The sequence below is a fragment of the Hylobates moloch genome, unplaced genomic scaffold, assembly GCF_009828535.3.
Source record: "Hylobates moloch isolate HMO894 unplaced genomic scaffold, HMol_V3 SCAFFOLD_17, whole genome shotgun sequence".
Classification (NCBI taxonomy): domain Eukaryota; kingdom Metazoa; phylum Chordata; class Mammalia; order Primates; family Hylobatidae; genus Hylobates; species Hylobates moloch.
This window is the reverse complement of record NW_026652292.1, coordinates 18,951,314-18,978,463: the sequence shown is the minus strand read 5'-3', so window position 1 is coordinate 18,978,463 and position 27,150 is coordinate 18,951,314. Positions and strand designations below refer to the sequence as shown.

At 36.3% G+C, this 27,150-nt stretch overlaps 1 long non-coding RNA gene across 1 annotated transcript in view; it reads right to left on the bottom strand.

Moving 5' to 3' along the window:
* The window catches only part of LOC131381705 (uncharacterized), a 275,443-nt gene extending 249,120 nt beyond the window's left edge, over positions 1 to 26,323 (bottom strand). Inside the window, exon 1 of the long non-coding RNA XR_009210592.1 lies at positions 26,237 to 26,323. This is a non-coding gene — a long non-coding RNA (uncharacterized LOC131381705). The remainder of the gene's footprint in view (positions 1 to 26,236) is intronic.
* Between the last annotated feature and the right edge of the window lie 827 nt (positions 26,324 to 27,150).

The following is a 27,150-nucleotide window of genomic DNA, read 5'->3' as shown; positions in this document are numbered from 1 at the left end:
AGTGCAGGGCAACAAACATTTATTTAACAATTGTGATTTCAGCAATCTGCTATGTACTGGGAGTAAAAGTTTTAATAAAATGCATTTGCTATCCTCCAAGCACTTACTGATTATCAGTAGAAAGACATAAAGTATATTATATTAGGTCTTAAAGAGGGATATTTCCACCAGTGGTAAGTGAGCACATAAGGGACAATTAGCCTATCTTCAATTTCAGGGAAGTCTTAACAGAAGAATTCTCCCTGTCAGCTGGGCGCAGTGGCTGACACCTGTAATCCCAGCACTTTGGGAGGCCAAGGTGGGCAGATCATGAGGTCAGGAGTTCAAGACCAGCCTGACCAATATGGTAAAACCCTGTCACTACTAAAAATTCAAAAATTAGCTGGGTGTGGTGGCGCACACCTGTAGTCCAAGTTACTCTTGAGGCTGGGGCAGAAGAATCGCTTGAACCCGGGAGGCAGAGGTTGCAGTGAACCGGGATCACACCATTGCACTCCAGCCTGGATGACAGAGCAAGACTCTTCTCAAAAAAAAGAAGAAGAAGAAGAAAGAAAAAGAAGAATTCTCCCCATCAATCACATTTCCCCAAATGGAAATATAAAAAATGTAATAGCCATCATATGTGCCTTATAAATGTCAGCAACTTCAATTTCAGTCTTCATACCCACAGCAATACTGCAAGGGAGACAATGGTATCCCTAGCTTATGGATGAGAAAAATGACATTTAAACATACTTTATAATTTACCAAGATTGCACATGAGAAGGTAAACGTCCACGAATCAAATATAGAAACAAAGAAATCATGGTCTTTCCAAGTTATTAGTTAGTAAGATTTTATATACTGATGACATTCCACACATTGATCTTAGTTTAAGAAAATTCTGGCAATCATAGCTAAGGAATGAACATTTACTATCTTGACTGGATAATATTTACATTGTCACAAAAAGTATATTCTTACTGGTGATTTCCCTATAAGGTCAAGTGAGAGAGAGAAAGATAAAATACCATCATGTAGTAAGATGATCTACCGTAACAAGAAAGGGTTCTCCCGCAATAACTGAAAACCTTTGTTGATAAGAGCCTTCAGCTTAAAAACAGCACAAATTCATGTTTTTTATTTTGTATATTCAATACTTGGAAGTTTCTGAAGTACACTGTGATGATTTTACATGTTTTGACATAGCACGCTTCGTTATGCACACTTTAGAAAATGAATTCCCTCTAGATATAATTTTATTCAATTATATTCACACATTTTGTTTGAGGTATCAATGTAATCATATGTAGTGAATAATACAGGTACATAAATATTTTAAAATAAACACCATATCCCATTATCTCCTATATACACTAAGCATGTATTTCTTATTTCTCTCATCTTTTATAATGGGATTAGTCATGAGCTTTCTCTACATTTAATCCATGCAATTGATAAAAGATAGAATAATCACATATTTATTTTTCATGTAGCTCAATATTATCATTTCAAATGTATTACCAAAAGCAACACTGAAAATAATATATATGTTGAAAATAATTAGAAATTTGAATCCAGATGGCCTTATATCACTAAATGTAGCAATAGTACAATAGGAAAATGGCAAACAAAGAACAGTAATAGATATTGCTAAAATCTAATTCTAATACTAGAATTAGGATAATTCTATACTAGAATCAGGATAATACTCTTGAAAATTATAAAATTAAACTTGGTCATCTGTTTACTGAACATCTTCACTAAACTACATAGTGGTCAAAATAATAACACACACATCTAGCAACTTGGTGCAGCCAAAACTTCTTTTGTTTTTTTTGTTTTTTGGTTTTTTTTAGATAGAGTCTCTCTCTGTTGCCAAGACTGGAGTGCAGTGGCGCGATCTTGGCTCATTGCAATCTCTGCCTCCCAGGTTCAAGTGATTCTCCAGCCTCAGCCTCCCGAGTAGCTGAGACCACAGGCACGAGCCACTGCACCCGGTTAATTTTTGTAATTTTAGTAGAGAAGGGGTTTCATCATGTTGGCCAGGCTGGTCTCGAACTCCTGACCTCAAATAATCTGCCTGCCTCGGCCTCTCAAAGTGCTGGGATTACAGGCGCAAGCCACCATGCCCGGCCAAGATTTCTTAATTAGGGAAGGTTTGATGCAGACTGATCAGGTGCAGCCCACCATCCTGGCTAACACGCTGAAACCTTGTCTCTACTAAGAATACAAAAACAAAATTAGCCAAGAGTGGTGGCGGGCGCCTGTAGTCCCAGCTACTCAGGAGGCTGAGGAGGGAGAATGGTGTGAACCCGGGAGGTGGAGCTTGCAGTGAGCCGAGATCGTGCCACTGCACTCCAGCCTGGGCGACAGAGAGAGACTCCATTAAAAGAACAGAAAAAAGAGAAGAAGAGAAGAGAAGAGAAGAGAAGAGAAGAGAAGAGAAGAGAAGAGAAGAAGAGAAGACGAAAAGAAAAAAAGAAAACAAAAAAAAGAAAAGAGAAAAGAAAAGAGAAAAGAAAAGAAAATTCACTGGGAATATTTCAGATATTCTCTTTCAGCTATTTTAAAATATACAATATAATATGTTAACTAGAGTTATCTTACTCTACTATTGAACACCAGCACTTATTTCTTCTGCATGTCTGTACCCATTAAACAACTCTTCATTCTCACCCTCCCCAGCCTCTGGTAACCAACATTTTACACTCTATTTCCATGAGATCAAATGTTTTGGCTTTCAACTATGAGTGAAAACATGCAACATTTGTCTTTCTGTGCCTGGTTTATTTCAGTTAGCATAATAACCTCTAGTTCCATACATATTGCTTCCAATGATAGTATTTTATCATATTTTATTACTGGATTAAAAAATACATTGTATATATAAAATACATTGTATATATTTGTGGGTATATGCATACACACATATGTATACATATAACATTTTCTTTATGCATTCATTCATTGATGGACACGTTTATTCTACACTTCAGCTATAGTGCAGTAATAAACATGAGGGTGCATGTACCCCTTTTATGTGCTGATTTCCTTTCCTTTGAATAAATACCCAGTTGTGGTATTGCCAGATCGTGTAGTCATTCTATTTTCAGTTATTTGAGAAACATCCATACTGTTTTCCATAAAGGCTGTAATAATTTATATTAATTCATATTCCCAATAACAATGTATAAGAGTTCCCTTTTCTCTGCATCCTTACTGGGATTCTTTTCTTTTTCTTTTTTTTTTTTGAAAATAGCCATTCTAGCTGGGGCAAGATGATAACTTTTTGTGGTTTTGAATTGCATTTTCTGATGGTTAGTGATGTTGAGTGTTTTTTCGTATACCTGTTGGCCATTTGTATGTCTACTCAGACCTTTTAGCCACTATTTCATGGAATTATTATTATTATATTATTTATTGTCATGATATTGCTGTTTAGTTGTTTGAGTTACTTATTTTGGTTATTCATTTCTTGTCATATAGTCTGCAAATATTTTCTCCCATTCTACAGGTTGTCACTTCACTGTTGATTTCCTTTTCTTTGCAGAAGACTTTTAGTTTTATATAGTTACATTTGTCTATTTTTTTTTTGCCTATGATTTTGAAATCTTAGCCATAAAATCTTTGCCTAGATCTATGCCCTAAAAGTTTCTCCCTGTGTTCACTCCTAGTAGTTTTATAGTTTCAGATATTACATGTAAGTCTTTAATCTCTTTTGAGTTGATTTTTGTATATGATGAGAGATAGGTGAATAGTTCCATGGTTCTGCATATGGACATCAAGTATTCCCAGTACGATTTATTAAAGAGGGCATCCTTTCCTCAGTGCATGTTCTTGGTGCCTTTTCTGAGAATCAATTGGCTGTAAATATATAAGTTTATTTCTGGATTCTCTATTCTGTTTCATTGGTCTATATGTCTGTTTTTATACTAATCTTATGCTGATTTGGTTATTATAGCTTTGTAGAATAGTTTGAAGTCAGGTGGTGTGGTGCCTCCAGCTTTATTCTTCTAACTCAGGATTGTTTTGGCTATTTAGGGTCTTTTGTGGTTTCATACAAATTTTGGGACTGCTTTCCTGTTTCTGTGAAAAAAAAATTATTGGTATTTTGATAGGGATTGCATTGAATCTGTAGATTGCTTTCGGTATTACAGTCATTTTAACAATACTAATTATTTCAACCCATGAGTATTAGATATCTTTCAGTTTGTGTCCTCTTTAATTTCTTTCATTCATGTTTCATCATTATCCTTGCATAAAAATTTCACTAACTCGGTTAAATGTATTTATAGATATTTTATTTTATTTTCTGTAGCTATTGTAAACAGAATTGTCTTCTTGATTTATTTTTCAGTTAGTTTACTACTGATGTACAGAAACACTATCCATTTTTGGGCTGGGCACCGTGGCTCATGCCTGTAATCCCAGCACTTTGGGAGGCCGAGGCAGGAGGATCACCTGAGGTCAGGAGTTTGAGAACAGCCTGGCCTAGATGGTGAAAACCCATCCCTACTAAAAATATAAAAATTAGCTATGCATGGTGGTGGGTGCCTGTAATCCCAGCTACTCAGGAGGCTGAGGCAGGAGAATTGCTTGAACCAAGGAGACAGAGGTTGCAGTGAGCCAACACAGTGCCATTGCACTCCAGCCTGGGCAACAAGAGTGAGACTCCATCTCAAAAACAAACAAACAAACAAAGAAACAAAAAACACTGTGTATTTTTGTATGTTTATCTTGTTTGTATCCCAAAACTTGACTGACATTGTTTATCAGTTCTAGGAGTAATTTGGTAGAGTCTCTCTCTCTCTCTCCATATATATATATATATATATATTACATATATTATATTGTCTGCAAAGAAGGACAATGTGTCTTTCTCTTTTCTAATTTGGTTGCTGATATGGTTTGGCTATGTCCCCACTCAAGTTGATAAAATAATTTTATCTCCCAGAATTCCCAGGTGTTGTGGAAGGGACCCAGGGGGAGGTAATTTAATGATGGAGTCCAGTCTTTCTCATGCTATTCTTGTGATAATGAATAAGTCTCACGAGATCTGATGGGTTTATCAGGGGTTTCTGCTTTTGCTTCTTCCTCTTTTTTCTCTTGCTGCTGCCATGTAAGAGGTGCCTTTCGTCACCTGCCTTAATTCTGAGGCCTCTCCAGCCATGAGGAACTGTAGGTCCAGTTAAACCTCTTTTTGTTCCCAGTTTCAGGTATGTCTTCATCAACAGCATGAAAACAAACTAATACAGTTGCCTTTTATTCTTTCACTTGCCTGTTTTCATGGACGATAACTTCTTGTACTATGTTGAGTAACAATGGCGAAAGTGTGCATCCTTTTCAGAGAAAAGGCTTTCAGCCTTTTTCTCTTCAGTATGATTTCACCTGTGGGTTTGTCACATATGACCTTTATTATGTTGAGGTGTGCCCCTTTTGTGCCCAGTTTGCTGAGAGTTTTTATCAAGAAGGGATGTTAAATATTATCAAATGCTTTTTTGGCATCTATTGATATGATGCTTTTTTTGTCCTTCATTCTGATGATGGGATGTATCACATTTACTGGCTTGCATATGTTAAACTATCATTGCATCTCTAGCATAAATCTCACTTGATCATAGTGTATTATCCTTTTGTTGTGTTGGCTGATTTGGTTTGCTAGTATTTTGTTGAGGATGTTTGCATCTATGTTCATCAGGGATATTGACTTGTAGTTCTTTTATTTTATGTACCTGTCTGATTTTGGTATCAGAGTAATGGTGGCCACATAAAATGAGTTAGAAAGTATTCCCTCCTCTTCTATTTTTGGAATAGTTTCAGGAGGATTAGTGTTCCTTTTTATAAGTCTGGTAGAGTTCAGCAGTTAAGCCATCCTGTCCTGGGCTTTTGTTGTTGTTGGAAGACTTCTATTACTGATCTAATCTCCTTACTTATTATGTTCAGATTTTCTATTTCTTCATCATTCAATCTTGGTAGGTTGTACATATCCAGGAATGTACCCATTTTCTCTAAGTTTTCCAATTTGTTAGCACATAATTGTTGATAATATTTTCTAATGATTTTTTATGTCTGTGGTATGAGCTGTAATGTTCCCTTTTTTGTTTCTGATTTTGTTTATGAGTTTTCTTTTTTTCTGTTAGTCTAGCCAGTGATTTGCCAATTTTAACTTTTCAAAAAAAACACACTTTTTGTTTTATTGATCCTTTGTATTTTTGTTGGTGTTTAGTCTCCATTTTGTATAGTTTTGCTCTGATATGTGTTATTACTTTCGTTCTACTAATGTTGGATTTGGTTTTCTAATTCCTTGCTTTCTTAATTCCTTGAGGTGCATTGCTAGGTTGTCTATTTGACATATTTGTATTTTTTATGTAGGCATTCATTATTATAAACTTCCCTCTTAGCACTACTTTTGTTGGATCCCAGAGGTATATATGTTGTGTTTTTTCTTGATTTGTTTCTGGAATTATTTTCTTTTTAATTTCATCATTGACCCAGTGGTCATTCAGGATCCTGTTGGTTAATTTATATGTATTTGTATTGTTTTCAAAGTTCCTCTTACTATTGACTTCTAGTTTTGTTGCATTGTAGTCTGAGAAAATATTTGAAAAAATTTTGATTTTTAAAAATTTGTTGAGACTTGTTTTGTAGCCTAATATATGATTTATCCTGCTAGAATGCTGCATATGCTCATGAGAACAATGTGTATTCTGTGACTGTTGGATAAAATATTCTGTAAATGTTAGGTTTACTTAGTCTAAAATTCAGTTCAAACTCCAACACTCCACCCACAGCATTTGACACATTATGTGAGTGGAGTGTTTAAGTCCTCAACTATTACTGTATTGGAGTCTATGTCTCCCTTTAAATTTAATAATAGTTGTTTTACCTATCTGGATGTTGTAGTGTTGGGTGCCTACACATTTACAATTGTTACAGTCTTGCTGAATTGATACCTCTATTATTATATAATGACCTTTTTTGTCTCTTTTAACTCTTTTTGACCTAAGTCACTTTTATTGGTATAAATATAGCTACTCCTGCTAAATTTTGGTTTTCATTTGCATGGAATATCTTTTTCCATCCTTTCACTTTCATTTTATTTGTCTTCATAGATGAGATGAGTTTCTTCTGGACAGCATATGGTTGGGTCATGTTTTTCTTAATCCATTCAGACAATCTATATCTTTTTAGGGGGCAATTGAATCCATTTACATTCCAGGTTATTACTGATATGTAAAAAGTTATTCCTGTCAATTTGTTAATTATTTTCTGATTATTTTGTGTATCTTTTGTTCCTTTCTTTCACTTTGCTTTTTATTGCAATTTGATGGTTTTCTGTAATAGTAATATTTAAGCCCATTTTTTTCTTAAATTTGTGTATCTGTGTGTGTGCTCTGTAAGTGAGTATTATACTTTCATGTGATTTCATGATGGCAAATACTGGCCCTCACATCTAGATGTAGAATTCACTTAGGAAGGACCAAGATTCCCTCCTTGTAGGATCAGTCTTGTGACAAATTCTCTCAGTTTGTGCTTGTCTGGAAAGGAGTTTTTCTTCATTTTTAAAGAACAGCTTTCTAATATAGTATTCTTTGCTTCTTGGTTGATTTTTTTTTTTCCTTTCAGGACTTTGAGTATATCATCCCATTCTCTGCTGGCCTGTAAGGTTTCTGCTAAAAAAACCCTGTTAGTCTGATGGGGGTTCACTTAAATGTGACTTAGTGCTTTTCTCTTCCTGTTTATAAAATTCTGTTTTTGACTTTTGATGGTTTGACTATAATGTGCATTGGAGAAGACATTTTTAGGTTGATTCTATTTGGGAATTATTTGAAATTTCTGCATTTGGATGCTTTTATTTCTTGCAAGACTTGGGAGGTTTTTGGCTATTATTTCATTCAGCAGGTTTCTATGACTTTGTTTCTTCTTTCTCTGGAATGCCCAAACTCAAACATTTGTTCTCTCTGTGGAGTCTCATATGTCATGTAGGCTTTCTTCATTGTTTTTTATTTTTTATTTTTTTTGGTCTGACTAGATTACTTCAAAATACCTGTTTTCAAGTTCAACAGTTTTTCTTCTGCTTGATTTAGTCTTATTGAAGCTCCTTTTGTATTTTTATTTATGTAATTGTTCAAGTTCAGAATTTCTGTTTGGTTTTGTATGATATATATCTTATTTGTTTAATTTCCTATTCAGATTATGAATTGTTTTTCTGATTTCTTTGTATTTTTTATCTGTGTCCTCTTGTATCACACTGAGTTATTTTAATGTTATTATTTTGAATTATTATTTAAGCATTTCATAGACTTCTTTTTTGTTGAAATCTGTTGCTGGATAGATACTTTTTTTCCTTTGGAGGTGTCATGTTTCCTTGCTTTTTCTTATTTCTCGTGTCCTTACATTGAAATCTGCATCTGATGTAACAGTTGCTTGTTCCAATTTATGGAATGGCTTTCATAGGGAAAGACTTTCTACAGATGTATCTATTATGTTGATTGAATACGATGCTTTGGCTTTGATTTTCAGTGCATGCAGTAGTGCTGTCTCTGTATGATTTCTTTAACTGTAATCACTATCAGTGGTTCCTGTGAGTTATTCAGTGGCTTCAGCTGCAGTTGTTAGTGGAGACTGTGGTGGGACATTGCTAAGGATGGCGACACAAGCTGGGCCAGTCCTCAGGACCCAGTGGTGGCAGTAGTGTGCTGAGCATGTCAGCCCTTGTGTATGCAGTATACATGGGTACTGGTGATAGCAGGCAGAGATAGACCATTTTGAGGGCCTCCAGGTGGCTTTCTTAAGCGTTTGCATTGGCACCAGTAGGCTGGAGAGATCCTCTAGGCACCAGTAGACTGGACAAGCTCTAGGCAGCTTATACAGCATCTGTGATCAAAATAACAGTGGTGTGCCAATCCTCAGGCCTCCAGGTAGTGCTTGTTGGGGAACATGCCAGCAGCAGTGGCAGCAGAAATCTTGGCGGGTCCATCCCCAGGCTCTCGTTAGGGGTGCACAGATGACAGTGGTGGTGGACAGGTCGACCTCTAGGACCCTAGAAGACACATGCCGGTACTGGCAGGGGTGGCACCAGGTGAGCTGGGCCTGCCCTCAGGCCCCTTACCATGCACACAGACTGTGGAAGATGTTTTTGTCAAACCCCAGCCCCGTGGCTCATGTGTGTAGGCATGAGCAGACTGGATGGCGAAGTCCAATGGCCTCCAGAAGGCATGCATGGGAACTAATGGAAGTCGGGGAAGTCAGATCAACCCCAAGCTCCCAGATAATGCACACAGGCACTGGCAAGAAAGGCATCAAGAGGAGTGGTCTTTTTCTGCATCCCCATGGTAGTTTATCACGATGCAGGTGGTGGTAGGCATGACATGTCAATTCTCTTGTCCCTTACCAGTGTTCTCAGGTGCTGGCAGCAGGCAGGCTGGATCTGTTTCCAGGTCTCCTGATGGTGCACCTTTGTGCATCAGCAGTGATAGGCAGGGTAGGCTGATATCTAGGCCTCACATCCACAGTGGTGAAAAGGCCTGAGCCTTAGGCCACCAATGGTATATGTTGGTACAGTCTGTGGTACATGGGGTGAGTCAATCTCCTGGCTCCTAGACGACACTTGTGGGCACTGGTAGGGGCAGCACTGGTCAGAGGGGGCCTGTCCTCAGGCTCACTGATGATGCAGGCAAGCACCAGCTGTGGCTGGCAAGAGGTATTGATTTCCAGGCCCCCAGATGGTGAGATTCAGTGGGAGCAATGGTGGGTGGGACAGGTCTGTTCTTAGGTCCACAGAAAGTACCTGAGCTTCAGGTCCCCAGGCCCTCTGAAAGCCTGTACAGATATGTGGCAGCCCTACAGCTGGGAGGGGCCAGGGTTGCTGTCAAGGGCAGTATTCCTGTGCACACTGCCCTCAGGCTCTGGGAGGCATGTGCTTCAGCTCCCTTTGTCCCAGGGACGGTCTTCTTACTGAGTTTCACCACAAATTCCCTTGGCTATACGAAACTGCATGGGCTAGACTGCTGGAGATTCATCTGCACCACTGGCCCACCCAGTGCAGTGATGCTACAGTTTTCTGGGTAGATATAGGGAGATGTCAATGAGGATCCAAGGATGTGGAGATGCAGGGACCTTTTGGGTCCCAGGGCAGGATGTAGTCTGGTGGGGGCTGGGCTCTCTAAATGGCACCAGGCTGCAGTTGTTTGTGTCTCAGGGAAGTGTGCGGGACCCAGTACAAATTCCTTCTCTAGAACCATGTTATTGTGTGGACTCTCCCTAGGGAGTGTGGCAGTTCCCTAACCTGGTCCCAGACAATGATGGCTGAGGCTATCTCTGTGGCTAGTACCACAGTAGCCTGCAGTGGGAATGTGAACTACTGGGATCTGTCACTTACATATTTTCTGCACTGGAAGGTTTCTTCTGGTTCACAGCTGGTCCCAGCCTGGGAGGATGCTTCACTTCCTTTTGCTTCTCTGCCTAAGAGGTTCCCTGACACTTCCCTGCTGAATTTTAGTGTTCAGTGTTATACTCTCTATTTGACTTGTTATTATCTACTATTTGACTTGTTATTATCTACTCACTGTTTTGGTCCTTTTTTACAGAGAAGGCGAGTGCTAGGTGCCTTTAGTCAGTCATGTTGAGGCCCTTCCCTATGTATTTTAACTATAGCTTAAAAAATCAACAGGAAAGTAAGAATTGGTGTAGTAAGAGTTATACAGGAAATAAACGTCTTAGAGAGGTCCAATTTATATTTTATGAATACCTTAATAAAGCTATATTTCCTATGAACATTATTTAATGCTATTATTTATAAAGTAACTTTCTTTTCTCCTCAAAGTTTAAATGAAATCTGAGTCCATAATATACTGGCCACCTAGTTAATGAATAATGCTCAGAATATTAATTATATTGTGAGTATGCATATATGAACAGAATAAAATTCTAATAGGATTCATTTTTTTCCTTTTTGCTTTCATTTGAAATGTATTAAAATTGAGCACTATGAAATTGTGTAATATCTTTAGAACTTAAATTGTTAAATAAACTTATACAAATGCAATAAGACTTACACATGGTATGTAATTGAGACACAAAGGAGGTGCAGTGTAGTGTCCCTGGGTCCCTGGTATATTTTATTAATGCAAACCATGGCCTGATAGACTATTAAATACAGTATCACAAACCGTAATTTTTCAAGAGACTTGTAAGAACTAGTACAGGTTTACAATATATTGTTTTGAAAAGTAAGGACAGCAAAATAATAAAATATCAATGATACACAGCTATTTTAATATTGTAAAATTGCAAATGTATATGAACAGATGAAGATCACTCCTCTTAACTTTAGCTTCATTGAAAACTCCCTATTTTGTTCTCATTTTTCTACTTTCATAACTGAATGGTAAAATTTTATTTATGGTCTACCTGCAATGCTTATAGAGCAGTTAGTAACCACCAGAAGAGTTCATTAGCACTGAATTGCTGCCTCATGGATTTAGTGACACACATGCAAAGCTGGGATTCAGCAAGAAACAGATGAATTTGAGCCATTTTTGGACCACAGTGCAAAATGCTCAAAAGGTAATATTCCTTGAGGAAAACAATATGCATCTTAATAGGTAACATCCATCTCTCCCATCTTATTAAATATTACCAGTCATTTTCAGCAAACTAACACAAGAACAGAAAACCAAACACCGCATGTTCTCACTCATAAATGGGAGTTAAATAATGAGAACACATGGACACGGGGGGGCAGGCATCAGACACTGGGGCCTGTTGGGGGCCAGGGGACTGGGGGAGTGATAGCATTAGGAGAATTACCTAATGTAGATGACAGGTTGATGGGTGCAGCAAACCACCATGGTACGTGTTTACCTATGTAACAAACCTGCACGTTCTACACATGTACCAGATAACTTAAAGTATAATTTAAAAAGTTAATGATACTATTGTTTCCCATTTCTCATTAGATTATTTCCCTCCCTCCCTCCTTCCTTCCTTTTTCTCTTTCTCTTTCCTTCCTTCCTTCCTCCCTCCCTCCCTTCCTTGTTTCCTTCTTCCCTCCTTTCCTATCTTTTGTCTATCTTCCTTCCTTTTTTTTCAGATACAAGTCATGAGTTACATTCTATAGCAAATTAGAAATGTATCAAGTTATTATAATTACTCAAATGCCCTTAATTTGCTTCCTGCAAAGTCCATTAATAAAAAAAGAGATGATTGTTCATCTGTCAAATTCAGGACATATTGCAATGAAATACTGATAGAAATGAAAAGACATAATTATAATTCTTTTCACTGTTAAAGAAGTAAGGTTCTAATGTGCAAAAAAGTTTTAACTATTATAACAGTTACTGTGTTGTAGCTAAAATTGTAAAACAAAAAAACGAATTTTACATTTATAAATTACTTAAAATATGTTTCATCAGTTTGTTACTAGAAATCAAAGATTATATAAGTAGAGTATAAATGAGACCCCAAAATAGCTCTCTGCTCCTTCTCTTTTCATTCATTTATTTACCATGTATCATGCCCTTGTTCAGTGCAACACAATAATCTTAGGATATGTCTGTCATCTCTCTCACAAGAGTTTCTGAGTTAGAAAGAGCTAATGATAAATCCATTGAGATTCAGGCATTTGGATCAGATAATAAAACAAATTAGAACAATTGAAAGAGCGGAAATTATCTAATGTGACTCATAAATTTGAGAAATCTCAGAATTGGCAAATAGACTAGTCCAGAAGTAGTAGCAAAGCTGAGCTTTATTATTAAAAAAAAATTCAACAGTGTTTTTTTTAATAATTCAAAAACTAAAACACTAAGAAGACTATTTTACAAAATTGAGCTCTTAGTTTTTATCTAAAATAACATGTATTTAAAGAGCTTTGTCAAGAAATTTATTAATTCTATCAATATGAATGATTGACCTTCATTCATATGGATATAGCATGAAGAGTTTTATCTACTGTGTGCCTGATACGTGTTTAAATTTTGACATACCACAGTCAACAAAACATCCATGTGCATATGTGTAAATGCAGCTGATCCAGAGAAAGACTGGCATGATATATACCAGCATATGGACTAATAATTCTTTGTGATGGGGCTGTCCTGAGGACTGCATGATTGAGCATTATCTCTGGCTAATACACGCTAGAGGTTTTCTTCACCCCCTCTATTTATATAAGGCAATCAAAAATGTCTCTATACATTGCCAAATATTATTCTGGGGTAAAAATTGTCCACATTTGAGATCCATGTAGGTATACCAACAACTTACAGTATAATTTATTTAGGGATAAGAGAGGGTTACAGATGAAAAGAAGGTGAACTGGCCTTTGAAAACACACATTTCTATGTCAACCAATTTGAATCTTTTTTATAATTTGGAGATGATTTTTGTGTATTACTTATGTAATTTTAAGAAACTGGTAAAAAAAATCAAAGATAAGCACCTAAATGCAAAAGATAAACAGAAAATATTCATATTGCCTATGTAAACACACAAAAGTATGATAACTAGTATATTATCTCTTTGTATTCAATTCCTTGATAAGGTTTGACTGTGACCCTACCCAAATCTCATCGTGAATTCTGGCTATCCATAATCCCCATGTGTCATGGGAGGGATCTGATGGGAGGTAACTGAATCATGGGTGGGATTTTTCCATCCTGTTCTCATGATAGTGAATAAATCTCATGAGAACCGATGGGTTTTATAAAGGGCAGTTTCCCTGAACATGCTCTCTTGCCTTCTGCTACATAAGACATGTCTTTGCTCTTCCTTCACCTTCCACCATGATTGTGAGGCCTCTCTAGCTATGTGGAACTGTGAGTCCATTAAACCTTTTTTTTTTCCAATAAATCACCCAGTCTCAGGTATGTCTTTATGAGAAACATGAGAATAAACTAATATAGTCAATTGGTTGCACAAGGAATGCAGCACTGCTGTAAAGATACTCAAGAACATGGAAGTGACTTTGGAACTGGGTAACAGGTGGAGGTTGGAACCATTTGGAGGGCTCCAAAGAGGCAGAAAAATGTGGGAAAGTTTGAAACTTCCTAGAGACTCGTATAATGGCTTTGACCAAAAGGCTGATAGTGATATGGACAATAAAGTCCAGGTTGAAGTGGTCTCAGATGGAGATGAGGAACTTGTTGGAAACTGGAGTAAAGGTCACTCTTGCTATGCAAAGAGACTGGTGGCATTTTGCCCCTGCCCTAGAGATCTGTGGAACTTTGAACTTGAGAGAGATGATTTAGTATCTGCTGGAAGGAATTTCTAATCGGCAAAGCATTCAACAAGAAGCAGAGCATAAAACTTTGAAAACTCTATGGCCTGATGATATGAGAGAAAAGAAAACCACATTTTTTGAGGAGAAATTCAAGCTGGCTGCATAAATTTGCATAATTAATGATGAGCCAAATGTTAATCACCAAGACCATGGAGAAAATGTCTCCAGAGCATGTCAGAGACATTTGAGGCAGCCTCTTCCATCACAGGTCCAGAGGTCTAAGAGGGAAAAATAGTTTCCTGGGCCAGGTTCAGGGGCTCCCTGATGTATGCAGTCTTGGGACTTGGTGTCCTGTGACCTACATGCTCCAGCCACGACTAAAAGTGGGCAACATACAGCTCAGGCCATTGCTTCAGAGGGTGCAAGCCCCATGCCTTGGCAGCTTCCACATGGTGTTGAGCCTGTGGATGCACAGAAGTCAAGAATTGAGGTTTGAGAACCTCTGCCTAGATTTCAGAAGATGTATGGGAACACCTGGATGCCCAAGCAGAAGTCTGCTACAGGGGCAGAGCCCTCATAGAGAACCTCTGCTAGGGCAGTGTGGAAGGGAAATGTGAGGTTGGATCCTCCCTGGGGCACTGCCTGGTGGAGCAGTAAGAAGAGGGCCACCATCTTCCAGACCCCAGAATGGTAGCTCCAACAGCAGCTTGCACCATGTGCCAGGAAGTGCTGCAGACACAACGCCAGCCCGTGAAGGCAACCAGGAGGGGTCCTGTACCATGAAAAGCCATAAAGGCAGAGCTGCTCACGACTATGGGAAACTACCTCTTGTATCAGCATGACCTGAATGTGAGACATGGAGTCAAATGGGATCATTTTGGAAGTTTAAGGTTTAGTGACTGCCCTATTGGATTTCAGACTTGCATTGGGCCTATAGCCCCTTTGGTTTTGACCGATTTCTCCAATTTGAAATGTGTATATTTACCCAGTGCTTGTACCCCCATTGTATCTAGGAAGTAACTAACTTGCTTTTGATTTTATAAGCAGAAGGGAATTGCCTTGTCTCAGATGAGACTTTGGACTGGGAATTTTGAGTTAATGCTGGAATGAGTTGAGACTTTGGGGGACTGTTGAGAAGGCATGATTGTGTTTTGAAATGTAAGGACAATGGTATGGTTTGGCTGTGACATCACCCAAATGTCATCTTGATTGTAGCTGCCATAATTCCCTTGCATTATAGAAGGGACCTGGTGGGATGTAATTGAATCATGGGGGCAGGTTTTCCCATGCTGTTCTCATAAAAGTAAGTAAGTCTCATGAGATCTGATGGTTTTATAAAGGGCAGTTTCCCCCACCAACACTCTCTTGCCCACAGCCATGTAAGACATGCCTCTGCTCCTTCTTCCCCTTCTGCCATAATTGTAAGGCCTTCCCAGCCATGGGGAACTATAAGTCCATTAAATCTTTTTTTAATTAATTACTCATCTCAGGTATGTCTTTACTAGCAGCATGAGAATGGACTAATCCATTCCTCTTCAAATTTGTTTACAGAATGAGAGAAGAATTCTTGAAATAGTGTTCTGTGTTTAAAATTTATGTTAAATCACAACATTGAGACAAAAACAATCTAGCACACAATGGAGCTTCGTTTTATATTATGAGAAAATCTTGTTAATTTTATCCTGTCACAGTTTCATCATTGCTTCTGTAAGCCATTATGAAGCAATGGATGATTTATAAATGTTTTGTAAATACAAGTAGAAAACCAAATGGAAGAAATTATTATAAAGGAAGAGGACAAAGAAGTTTCCTCCTTTCTGATGCTGCTCACAAATTATCTTGAGTTCAAAAAGTAAACATTTTTAAATGACTGATAAATCATAATACATATTAAAATTTATGTATAAGATAGCTAGGGTTCCTAAATTAATTAATTACCCAATAATCTCAACAATTTCTAATATCTAAATTTGTGATCTGTCTCTATCACAAAACATTGCTACTTTTATTAGATTGGTTTAGATATGTCTAAACAAAAGTAAACTTTTGCTATAGATGCTTGCATTATATACAATTGGTTTTGATAGATCTTCAGTAATGAAGGAAAGGTTATGTTTTCACCGTTTTTTTTTTTCTTTTTTTTTCTTTTTTTTTTAGACAGAGTCTTGCTCTATCGCCAGGCTAGAGTACAGTGGTGCAATCTCAGCTCAATGCAACCTCCACCTCCCGGGTTCAAGCGATTCTCCTACCTCAGCCTCCTGAGTAGCTGGGACTACAGGCACATGCCTCCATGCCCAGCTAAGTTTTGTAATTTTAGTAGAGATGGCATTTCACCATGTTGGCCAGGATGGTCTCGATTTCTTGACCTCATGATCTGCCTGCCTTAGCCTCCCAAAGTGCTGGGATTACAGGCATAAACCACCATGCCCGGCCATGTTTTCACTGTTACAAACAGTGCCTCTGTTACTGTTGTTTTGCTTTAGCTCTACTTTAAGTTAATAATGATGCACCATGTATAGATGACATAACTGGAATCTATACCATCTAGCCTTTGGTAATATAAAATTGGAATATAAATCCAAAATATTTCTCAATATCATTTGAGCTATAGAATATTCTTTACTATTAATGGCATTTTATGCAAGCAAAGACTTACAAATCATTGTAAGTTTGTTAACATTATACAAGAAATAAGACACTGACCTTAAATATAAGAATCTAACTGCTAATATGTACTAATTTGGTCTTTAATTTGATGATGCCAACTAAGCAGTTTAAAGCCCACAGGAGAGTTTTACCCAGAAATAGGAATACTAATGTGCTAAATTATATAAATGTGCATAAAAATTTAATCACCTTTGGAAATTTTTCACCTATGTTGTGTTGATTTATGAGCTGCATAGTTCCCATCTTTTTAAAGGAATTTTTAACCATTTGGAAAACTAAGTCAGATGACCGCATACCATAAAACTGTGTTTCTTAAGTCATTTTAATTCAGACATCCAATGTGTTCTCAACAGATGTTTGGGAGTGAATTTGTGATCTAAATTGTAATTATAATATGGTGAAATAGGCTTATGGCAATTTTATCGTTGAACAATAACTGTTACAAAAGCAACAAAAAGGCTAAGCAAAAAAGGTTGCAACCACAAAGAAATATCCAAACTGCAATGTGTGCTTGGGATGCAAGTGTAAACTAATGTTAAACACTACTGATGTAAATGCTGTCTCTGTCACTTACTATTTTTGTTACTTCACGTAAGTTATCTTTACCTCTATCTTATTATAGTTAAAGATAATAATATAACTGCCATATGACTGCCATAACAAAATACCACAGATCTGTGACTTGATATAAATATTTTTCTCATATTTATGGAGATTAGAAATCCAAGATCAAGGTGCAGGCAGGGCTGGTTTCCCATAAGGTCTTTCTTGTTGGTTTTCAGATGGCTGCCTTGTTACTGGGTCCACATGTGGCTTTTCCTCTATGTGTGTCATCCCTGGTGTCTCCTCCTGTTTTTATAAGGACACCAGTCATATGGGTTAAGACCCTACCCTAACAGACTCATTCTGACATAATCATTTATTGAAAGACCTTATCTCTAAATACCATTATATTCTGAGGTTCTGAATTTTGGGGTGACACAATTTAGCCCAAAACACCACACTAAACCTTAGTTTGGCTTTATTTTCTGAAAAAATTGAGATAATATTATTACTTACATGACAAGATTGCTATGAGAATAAATGGGATACAACATGCAAATCACAGTATAGTGACAGGCACATTTTAAATATTTAATAAATATAATTTGCTGGTATTATAATTGTTATCAATATCAGCATATTATTATAATCTCATCTGGACTTATTTTGTTTGTGTTACATTTTATAATAACAGTATCCTATTTCATGTTACCCTTTTTTTTTTATTTTTTATGTTTTGAGACAGGGCCTCACTCTGACACCTAGGCTGGAGTGCAGTGGCAGGAATATGGTTCCCTGCATCCCAAACCTCCTGGGCCTGGATTCTCCCACTTCAGCCTTCCACATAGCTGGGACTTACAGGTGCAGACCACCACACCCAGATTATTATAATTATTATTACTGTATTTTTTTGTAGAGCAGGGGTTTTGCCATGTTTCCCAGGCTAGTCTCAAACTCCTGAGCTCTACTGATCCACCCGTCACAGTCTCCCAAAGTGCTAGGATTATAGGTGTAAGCCATTGCGCCTGGCCCCCTTATGTTTCTTCAACATATTTCCTGAACTAAGTACAGACTCGGTGAATTCTTTCTTGCTTTGTATTTTGAGAACTATAGCAATAAAAATCATTATCCTCACTGACGATAAAAAAGCAAGTTATATTTAGTTAGGCAAAGGCATACTGTTATTTCAAGTATCAGATTAAAACCTGAACTATACTTTTCATAGAAAATAACCATGTTAATGATCTGTATTCTTACGTGCATATGAAAAAATTGAATTGTGTTATGTAAATCAGGATAACAGAGATTATTCTATAATATTCTCCAAACAAAATAACAATGTCTTGATACAATAAAAGTTTATTACTTGCTCAAGGAATATGTCAGTTGTAAGTTTGTATATGGGTGGTGGCTCCTGTGCTCACTGTAGTCATTTAGGTATCTGGGCTTGTTTACTAACTATATCACAAATTCTGCCAGATATTGTGGCGTAAGTAAAGAACGTTCTTGAAGCTCTTCTTATTAAGTAAATGTCTTTCCTATAGGTGAGATGTTTTATGCACTTATAATTTTTCAGAACTAATCATATGACTGTAGTCACCTACATCAGAATCAGGAAGGATAATTCTATTATATTTTCAGAATTCAGTGAGGTGACCATATTTGAATATATAGTGAACAAAATTAATTGCTACTACAATTGCAGTCTCTCCATGTCTTAAATTCAACTCATGCATTTTGACATTAATGTTTTTACAACCATAGGACAAGTATCCATGGGAATGAATACACACACACAAACACACAAGACAACATATATTACTGAATAAAAATCAATGACTAGCAAAGTTATTATAATAATCTCTATAAAAACCTCATCCCTAATAGTTATAACATTATATAAAATAAATGTAATCCATTATGACACATTGTTTTTATCAAAATGCAAATTGTTCTTCAAAGAAGAAAACCTCTATCTTTTTTGATGATAGTTAACAAAAAATTATCTGTTGCCAAAAGGAGCCCTCATAATAAAAATTCATAAATTTGCAACACTCCAACAGACTGTTAAACAATGATGGATGCTGTTAGAAATAAACCAATATTAGCAAATGAAATTATTGACTTAAAATGTTCTAACATTAATAACATAAAAAGAGCTGGCTTAAAGAAAGGACATGTAAGCTTTGTAACAAAATATTATTATAATTGAAGGAGTACTATTAAATTAATCATAGCCACTGATTCCTTAAAATAAACGTAGATTTAAAAATTAAAATACTTATTTTATTTTGAGCCCAAGGCTTTGACGATTATAATAATCATAACTCCTGAAAAATTAATTAAATTGTATAACCAATCAATGTATATTCTGTAAGCTCTTTATCCTGTGCTATAGCAATAGCAAAACTAAGGAAGAAAACTAAAAAGAAAATAAAGTAAGGTTTTATTATACATAAAACCTGAACAATGAAAAGTATCAAGAGTAACTAAAGAAAAAGTTGTATGTATTTTTCATACTTAGGTCCACTCTTGTTCTTAAATTTCCAAAAACTATCTCTATATATGTTAAAATAGGAAAAGCCTGTGAAAAGTTACATATTTCTCCAGGGCAAACAAAAGCTCATTGTCTTGTGAAATGCAGAATTCCAGATTTCCCACAGTGATGGATTCAGAAATAAAAGAAAATATTTGAATAAATGGTTATCTTTTATGAAGTAATGGTTCTTCCTAAATATTATTTCTATACTTTTTCCTTACTTCTCCTTCTGCCAAAATCTAGTACTTCCCATGTGGACCTGTAATAGGATTCTTCAGAAAAACAGAACCAACAGATTCCAATTGTGTGTGTGTGTGTGTGTGTGTGTAAAATTTAACAACAAATCTTAAGTATACATATAAGAGAGATGCAGACAGAGAAGTCCCAAGATGGGCAGTCAGCAAGCTGGAGACCCAGAAGAGCCGATGCAGAAAGCTCTAATCTAAAGACTAGAAAGCTCCACCCCAAAAGGGCCAACGTTTCAATTCAAGTCTGCAGGCTGGAGAATTTCTATATCGCAGTTCAAGGTAGTCAAGCCAGAGGAATTCCTTCTTACTCTGCCTTTTTGTTCTACTCAGATCTCCAGCTGGCTGGAGGAGGCCTACCTCAACCAGCTCCCTTATCAGGCTCTCACATGCTCAGTCACAAACACTTTCCTCAATTTCGCCAAAGCCAGACACCAAACCTCACTCAACTCTCCCCACTTGCCACACGTTACCTATCTCTTACAGCTCCATCCTGAAGTTACCCTGTCTCTGGGTGAGCCACTTGTGTACCTGCCAGGCAGTCTTCTCTCCTTTGGGGTTGAAAGTAACATAGAATTTGCTTTTCATCTATGCAAGTGCCCATGTGTTGTGTCCCATCATCCAAACAAGGAGTTATGCACATCTGTACATATAAGTGCATACATACCTATCTTCCCCCCACAATTTCTGCCCTAGTTCAATTTGCAATTATTCCTATGTTGAACTGTTAAAATACTTTTCTAATATAAACTATCCATTCTGCAATTCGAGATCCCAAACACTCTTTATAAAATAAATCACACTGTGAATGCCTCTGCTTAAAATTATTTGTTCAGGCTTACAAACAGTTTCAAATTTGAATCCACAACAGTTTTTCTGTTCTTGTACAGACACATTACTGGAACACAGAAACTTTGCACTGCAAAGCTCTCTGACAATACTATTTCTATTACCTGTATTATCCTTATCAAATTCAGCTGGAAATTCCCTAGTTGTTTTCAAAAACTAGCACTAACAGTATCTTCAATCCCTAGGATAAAATTAATAGCTGCTAATTCCACAACTGCAGCACCTAGCAAACACCACCAAAATGTATCCTATCAATATGTAACATGTTTATGTGGCTACCTTTTTACTTCCCAATTAAAATGGACTTTCTGAGATAGTAAGTATAGTTTATTTTTCCCTGTATTCACTCTCAATTATATTATCAAATACCTGGCAGATAGGGCACATTCAATCATTTGATTTGTTGAGTTCAACTGACTATAACTCACATATATATATATATACATAGACTAACTAAAGGTGTGTGTGTATATATATATACATGTATATATATATATACATGTATATGTAGGTGTATACATATACACATACACACACAAAACCCTTTAGTTAGAATACATTTACTAATCTGGGAAGGAGACTACTTTTATTAAAAGTATTTCTTAAACTAAAATTTTGCGGCAATTATAAGGAAATGGTGAGATTTGTTTTTCCCCCACAACACAGCAAATATATCAGAAGTACCTGTCCACATGCTTTATGTGGCCCAGAAATAGTTAAATATTGAAATGTGGAGATGTTGCAATAAAACTTAAGCCCAGAAGTCATAAATTCAAAGATTCTCTCAGGTAATTTTTAACTTAACCTTATTTTTGCCATGTAAAATCAGAGAGATTTATACATAATATCCATCAGGAAAAAATTCTAAAGAAAATATCGCTTTCACCATCTTGAGAAAAATTGAATCATATTTTTTAAATCTTGCATTTTTATAAGTTTATTCAGTGCCACAGAAAAAGAAACTGCTAGATCAAAATAAACAGACATGAATCCTTCATGCTTTGTAGATAGAACATTTCAGAAGTTGTAGGTAGTGTGAAAACTCTGCACAATTAAAAAAAAAAAACTCTGGGATAAAGATTGAATGAATGCAGTAATTACTTAAGTACAGGATGAGCACAGGTTCTGGGCCAGGTGGGAATGCAAAGGAGGGTTGGACGTTAAAAAAAAAAAAAAAAAAAAAAAAGGGCAGGGAGACCTTATGAGAGAGCCATATGCTGACCAAAGAGTTCCTCAAATGCATAAGGGGAAAACAATTGCAATATAGCTCCGAATTTTGCTGTAATATCGTATGTATGCATGTAGGTATATATTACATAGTTTTTATGTATATTATATACATCCCCACCTGTGCACTGCATATTTCAACTAACGTATTATATGCAATTTATTGCAACATATGACTCAGCATACTGATTTACTAAATCCCATGCTTTTATGACCCTCCTTCATGCATGGTTAAATAGAGACAATTGTACCCAGTAGCTGTGTGGAACACTTTTGAACGTGAGTCTGAGGCCTACAAAGAGTAGTTCAAGTAAATGGCAGCCTGGATCAGCTCGCTTTCTTCAGTCGAAACTAGATAATCCAAATCCTATCTTTCACTTTAAGTCTAAATTTTGGTTTCCATGTACCTAAATATAGTTTTATTTCTGAAAATGGTCACTCAAAGTTTTAACTGTACTCATGCTTCCATGTTACTTTAAAAAAGTTATATATAAGAACTAAGATAAACACTATTATTTTATTAATAAAAACGATTGTGATATACATCCTGCTTATACTCCTCAATATTCTTCAAAATGCTAAATTCAGTATTTAGTACTTTCGTATTTCAGTGCAAATTTGACTTAGCATAAATTAATAAGAAATGAACACTTTAGAACACAAAATAACACCTGCAGATAATGTTGTTACTCCATTGCGGCTGCTCCCTACACACTAAGCAACATATGACCAGAGGCAACATTTAGCACAACTCTCTGGAGGATATTTTGTTATTTGCTGTGAGAAAAGGGAAAAATGAAGCCCATTTGTCAGTGGTAGAGATGAGACTCTAACCATTTTCGGTTTCTTTCCACGATTTATTTTATAAAACATAAGCATCCAGTTCATAGAGACTTAATGTTAGAAAGCTGTACCTATGTGTAACAGATGGCAGCTTGTGGGGGGTTGGAATATGGAGCAATAGGAGCTCGATATTCTTTATTTATTCTTGGAGCTGATAAGCATTTGAGAGGCTTTCCTATCTACAAATTTGCAAACAGGAATAAATCACATTAGTCAACAGTTTTTATTTTCACTTTTATTCTACGAGTCATGAGACTTGGAGTATCGGAAAATATTGAAAAAGAATACATATTCATATAACTATATGCATATGCAATGTCTTCAGAATAAATACTGTATTCTTTCATTATTTTTAAGATGAATAAACTACCAAAATATGTATTACTGTGTATATTTAAGAAGAGGAAACAATATTTCCAAACCTGTTAATAGTACATAAAAGAAAATAAGAATATAAAAATATTTTAAAATGTTTAACTCAAAGTATTGATTTAGTTATTTAGTTGCCTCAAACATTGATTTAGGTTTTTTACACCTAAAAAATTAGTTGTTTATGTCTTTGAAATCACTAAATTAGTCTGCAATCTGCCTATTGACAATAAGGAAAATAAAGTGTCTTATCTTACATCTTGTCAAACCATAATTATATGAACATTTGCACACAGTTAATTTTGTTTGTATTCAGTTAGAAACACCTGCTGGGTGGGGATTATCATTACATTCAGGATATGCCTGATTTGCCAAAAGGCCAGAACTATCACTCAGCATACTAAAATTCTCTCAGCAACTGAAGTACATTTAGAAAGAATGAAAATGAGGCACCTTCATCATATTAAAGAAAATATTAGCTAATTTTCAAGCACTTGATATACATGAATTTATGCAACCAATTTAAATATAAAAGACATTCTTTTGAGTTCACCTGATATTTGAGGGATTTTACCTCCCAAACTCTATTGACAGAGGAAGAGAAAAATGCAATGGGTGCTCAAACTCATCTTCTGTTTATCTAATTGCAAAGTGAACAAATCTCTCAATTCACAATATAAAACTACCAGTATCCCAAGCCCTAATTAAATACTTTTAGAAAAAAATTACCTAATTTTAGCCTCTATCAAAAGTCAGAAAATATTATATCAGAACCACTGTCTAAAGAAAGTACAATATGAACATATCTTGAGACAATTTACTTCTAGAAGCAACTACACTACCCTTGTCTGGGTAAAACATTTTATTATTATGAAACCAGATTGCTTGGGAATTTACAATTGCCAAAGGAAATGAAGTATGCCTAAATAATTTCAGAGGTATTAAGGACATTATTGCTTAATATTATTACATTTATTACTATGACCCCACTTAAGTCATATTTGAAAAGCATATGCTTGTGTGTTTGGTAATATTTTGGTACTAGGAGAGCTTGACATTCCAAGTTTCTCCCTACGGTAGGCAGAATTTCCCCTTAAAGATATCTACTCCCTAATTCCTGGAACCTGTGAATACATAATATTTCTTGAACAGAGGAATTTTGCAGATGTAATTAAGGTTGAAGATCCTAAAATTAAACCATTAATTTGAAATTTATGAGTGGGTCCAATCTAGTCACAGGAACCTTTAAAAGCTGAGAGCTATCTCCAGCTGGAGAAGAAGAAATTTGGCAAAAGAGATGTCAGAGAGACTTAAAGCTTAAGAACTTAACATACATTGCTTATTTGAAGAATGAAAGGATGAAGCGATCAGGAATGCAGGTGGTGTAAAGCAGCTAGGTCTCCCAGCCAATAGCCTGCCAGGATAGCACAGGATCTTTTGCCAGAATGCTGGCAAGAAACTGAATTTTGCCAATAACACGAATGATGTTGAAGAAGATTCTCTCTCAAAGCTTTGAAATAAGAGCCCAGGCTAACTGATGCCTTGATTATAGTCCTGTGAGATTTGGAAAAGGGGAAGCAGTTGAGCCTACCAAGACTTTTGGCCTACAGAATTTTAAGAAAATATGTTTGTGTTGTTCTAAACAATGAAATTTCTGACTATTTGCTACAACAGTGATAGAAAACTAAGAGACTGATCCACAGAAAGAATGGGCTTCCTACTTTGAATAACAAGAGCAACATATCCAATTGTAATCTCTTTTTTGTTGTCCACTAGTGTACTCACAACTAATTTTAAGTAAGATCTTTATCCCTGGTATAGGTGCCTTTTTCATTCCATGTATTTTAATTTTTTCCTGAATTTTTTAAACAATTTAATGATGTTTGTGTTTGCATCTTTAAAAAATTATATTAAGTTACAATATCCTATTTAGAAATAAATGGAATATAAATATGAAAAATAAAATTAATTTTGTTTTTATTCATAGCTTCTGTCATTGTGAAATATTTAAATAGAGTCTACTGGAATACACAAAAGGCAAGGTAAAATAAATTAGGATTATATGTGATGAACATCAATTGTATTTCATAGACAATATATATTTTCTGCACCTGTGATGGCAGTAGACTGAATTTTGGGGAAGATTTACCTCTCCTGCTTTATCTGAAATCTTGATGGCAGTGGCATGACATATATCTTATCACTTTAGTGAAGGGAATCTCTCTTAAGTTCTCTGTGGGGATACAGTTAAATCGTAGATTATCTGTTCTTAACATAATCCATTTTAGCATATTTTTATGTAGCCTTTAAAACCCATTCTCAATATTTTGCCTCAGATGTTCTAGCATCTCCACCTAATTTACTGTAAACTATTAATTTTTCTAAGGTTCGGCAAAACAAAAACGGCACTGGAAAAAGTTAAAAGTATGACTTTTTTAAAGGGTATTGTGAAAGGAATAGACACAATAATGGCGTATCAATTCAATGCTATTAAAACAACAGAAAGAGAGCTTTCAAAAGGTAGAGAGAGTCGGCAGATAGAAGATATCAGGTCATCTGTATTTTTTCACTTGCCTTATGCAAAGAAATAGTTAACATTATCCTATCTTTGTATCCTCAGAACAAGAGGTAGTTTTATAACTGGAATAAGACGCTCACTGAGAAAGTTAGCTAATAAGGAAAGTTAGCTAATAAAGACATATCTGAAACTGGCTAATTTATGAAGAAAAAGAGGTTTAATGGACTCACAGTTCCACATGGCTGGGGAGGCCTCACAATCATGGCAGAAGACGAAGCTGGAGCAAAAAATGTTTACATGGCGGCAGGCGAGAGCTTGTACAGGGAAACTACGCTTTATAAAACCGTCAGATCTCGTGATACTTACTCACTATCACGAGAACTGCACAGGAAAAAGCCGCCCGTATGATTCAATTACCTCGCACCAGGTCCCTCCCACTGTAACACTTGCTGTCTGGAACTTTGGAGGTCACAGGTACTCCCCGCTAGATGCTTCCGTGGGGCTCACGGAGTTTTGTTCCAGCTGGCACGCAAAAGCGCTCACCTGCGTGCTCCTTCCCGGTTAGGGTTGAGCGCCAACAGGTTCCAGTGAGTGGAGTTTGCCCCTGCCGATACGGAAGCAGCTGGCTAGCTCCAGTGCCTGCACTGCAGTTCCCACCTGTCAGGGGGTCAGGGGAATTTCCTGCTTCAGTATATTCCTCAAGGCTGAGGATTTACTTACTTTTATAAGTGCCTAATTTGTAAGACAAAGCTCTCTTTCAACAAAGCATCAGCATTCTCTGAGTTGATAGATGGCTTACCTAAGTCTGTCTTTTTTTTTTTATTTTTATTTTACTGCTTTGAACTTGTGTTCATATTACCTCCTCAACACTCATAATTATTTATAATTGCCATTTTTACAGTACTGCTCAAGTACTACACTATTTTTATAGCCCAGTATGGACCCTTAGATCTTTACTCCAACCAAATTCACAACATGTGGGAGTCTTAGGGCTTCGGATGTTTTATTATGCTAAGAGTTCTCACTCCTTTACTTATTACCATAAATAGCCAGAGGACAATTCTGTACTGGAAACCCATTATGAGAATCTGCCTTCTAGGAATCCACTTCTAATACCATTTGTCTTTGTTTTGATTTACCCAAA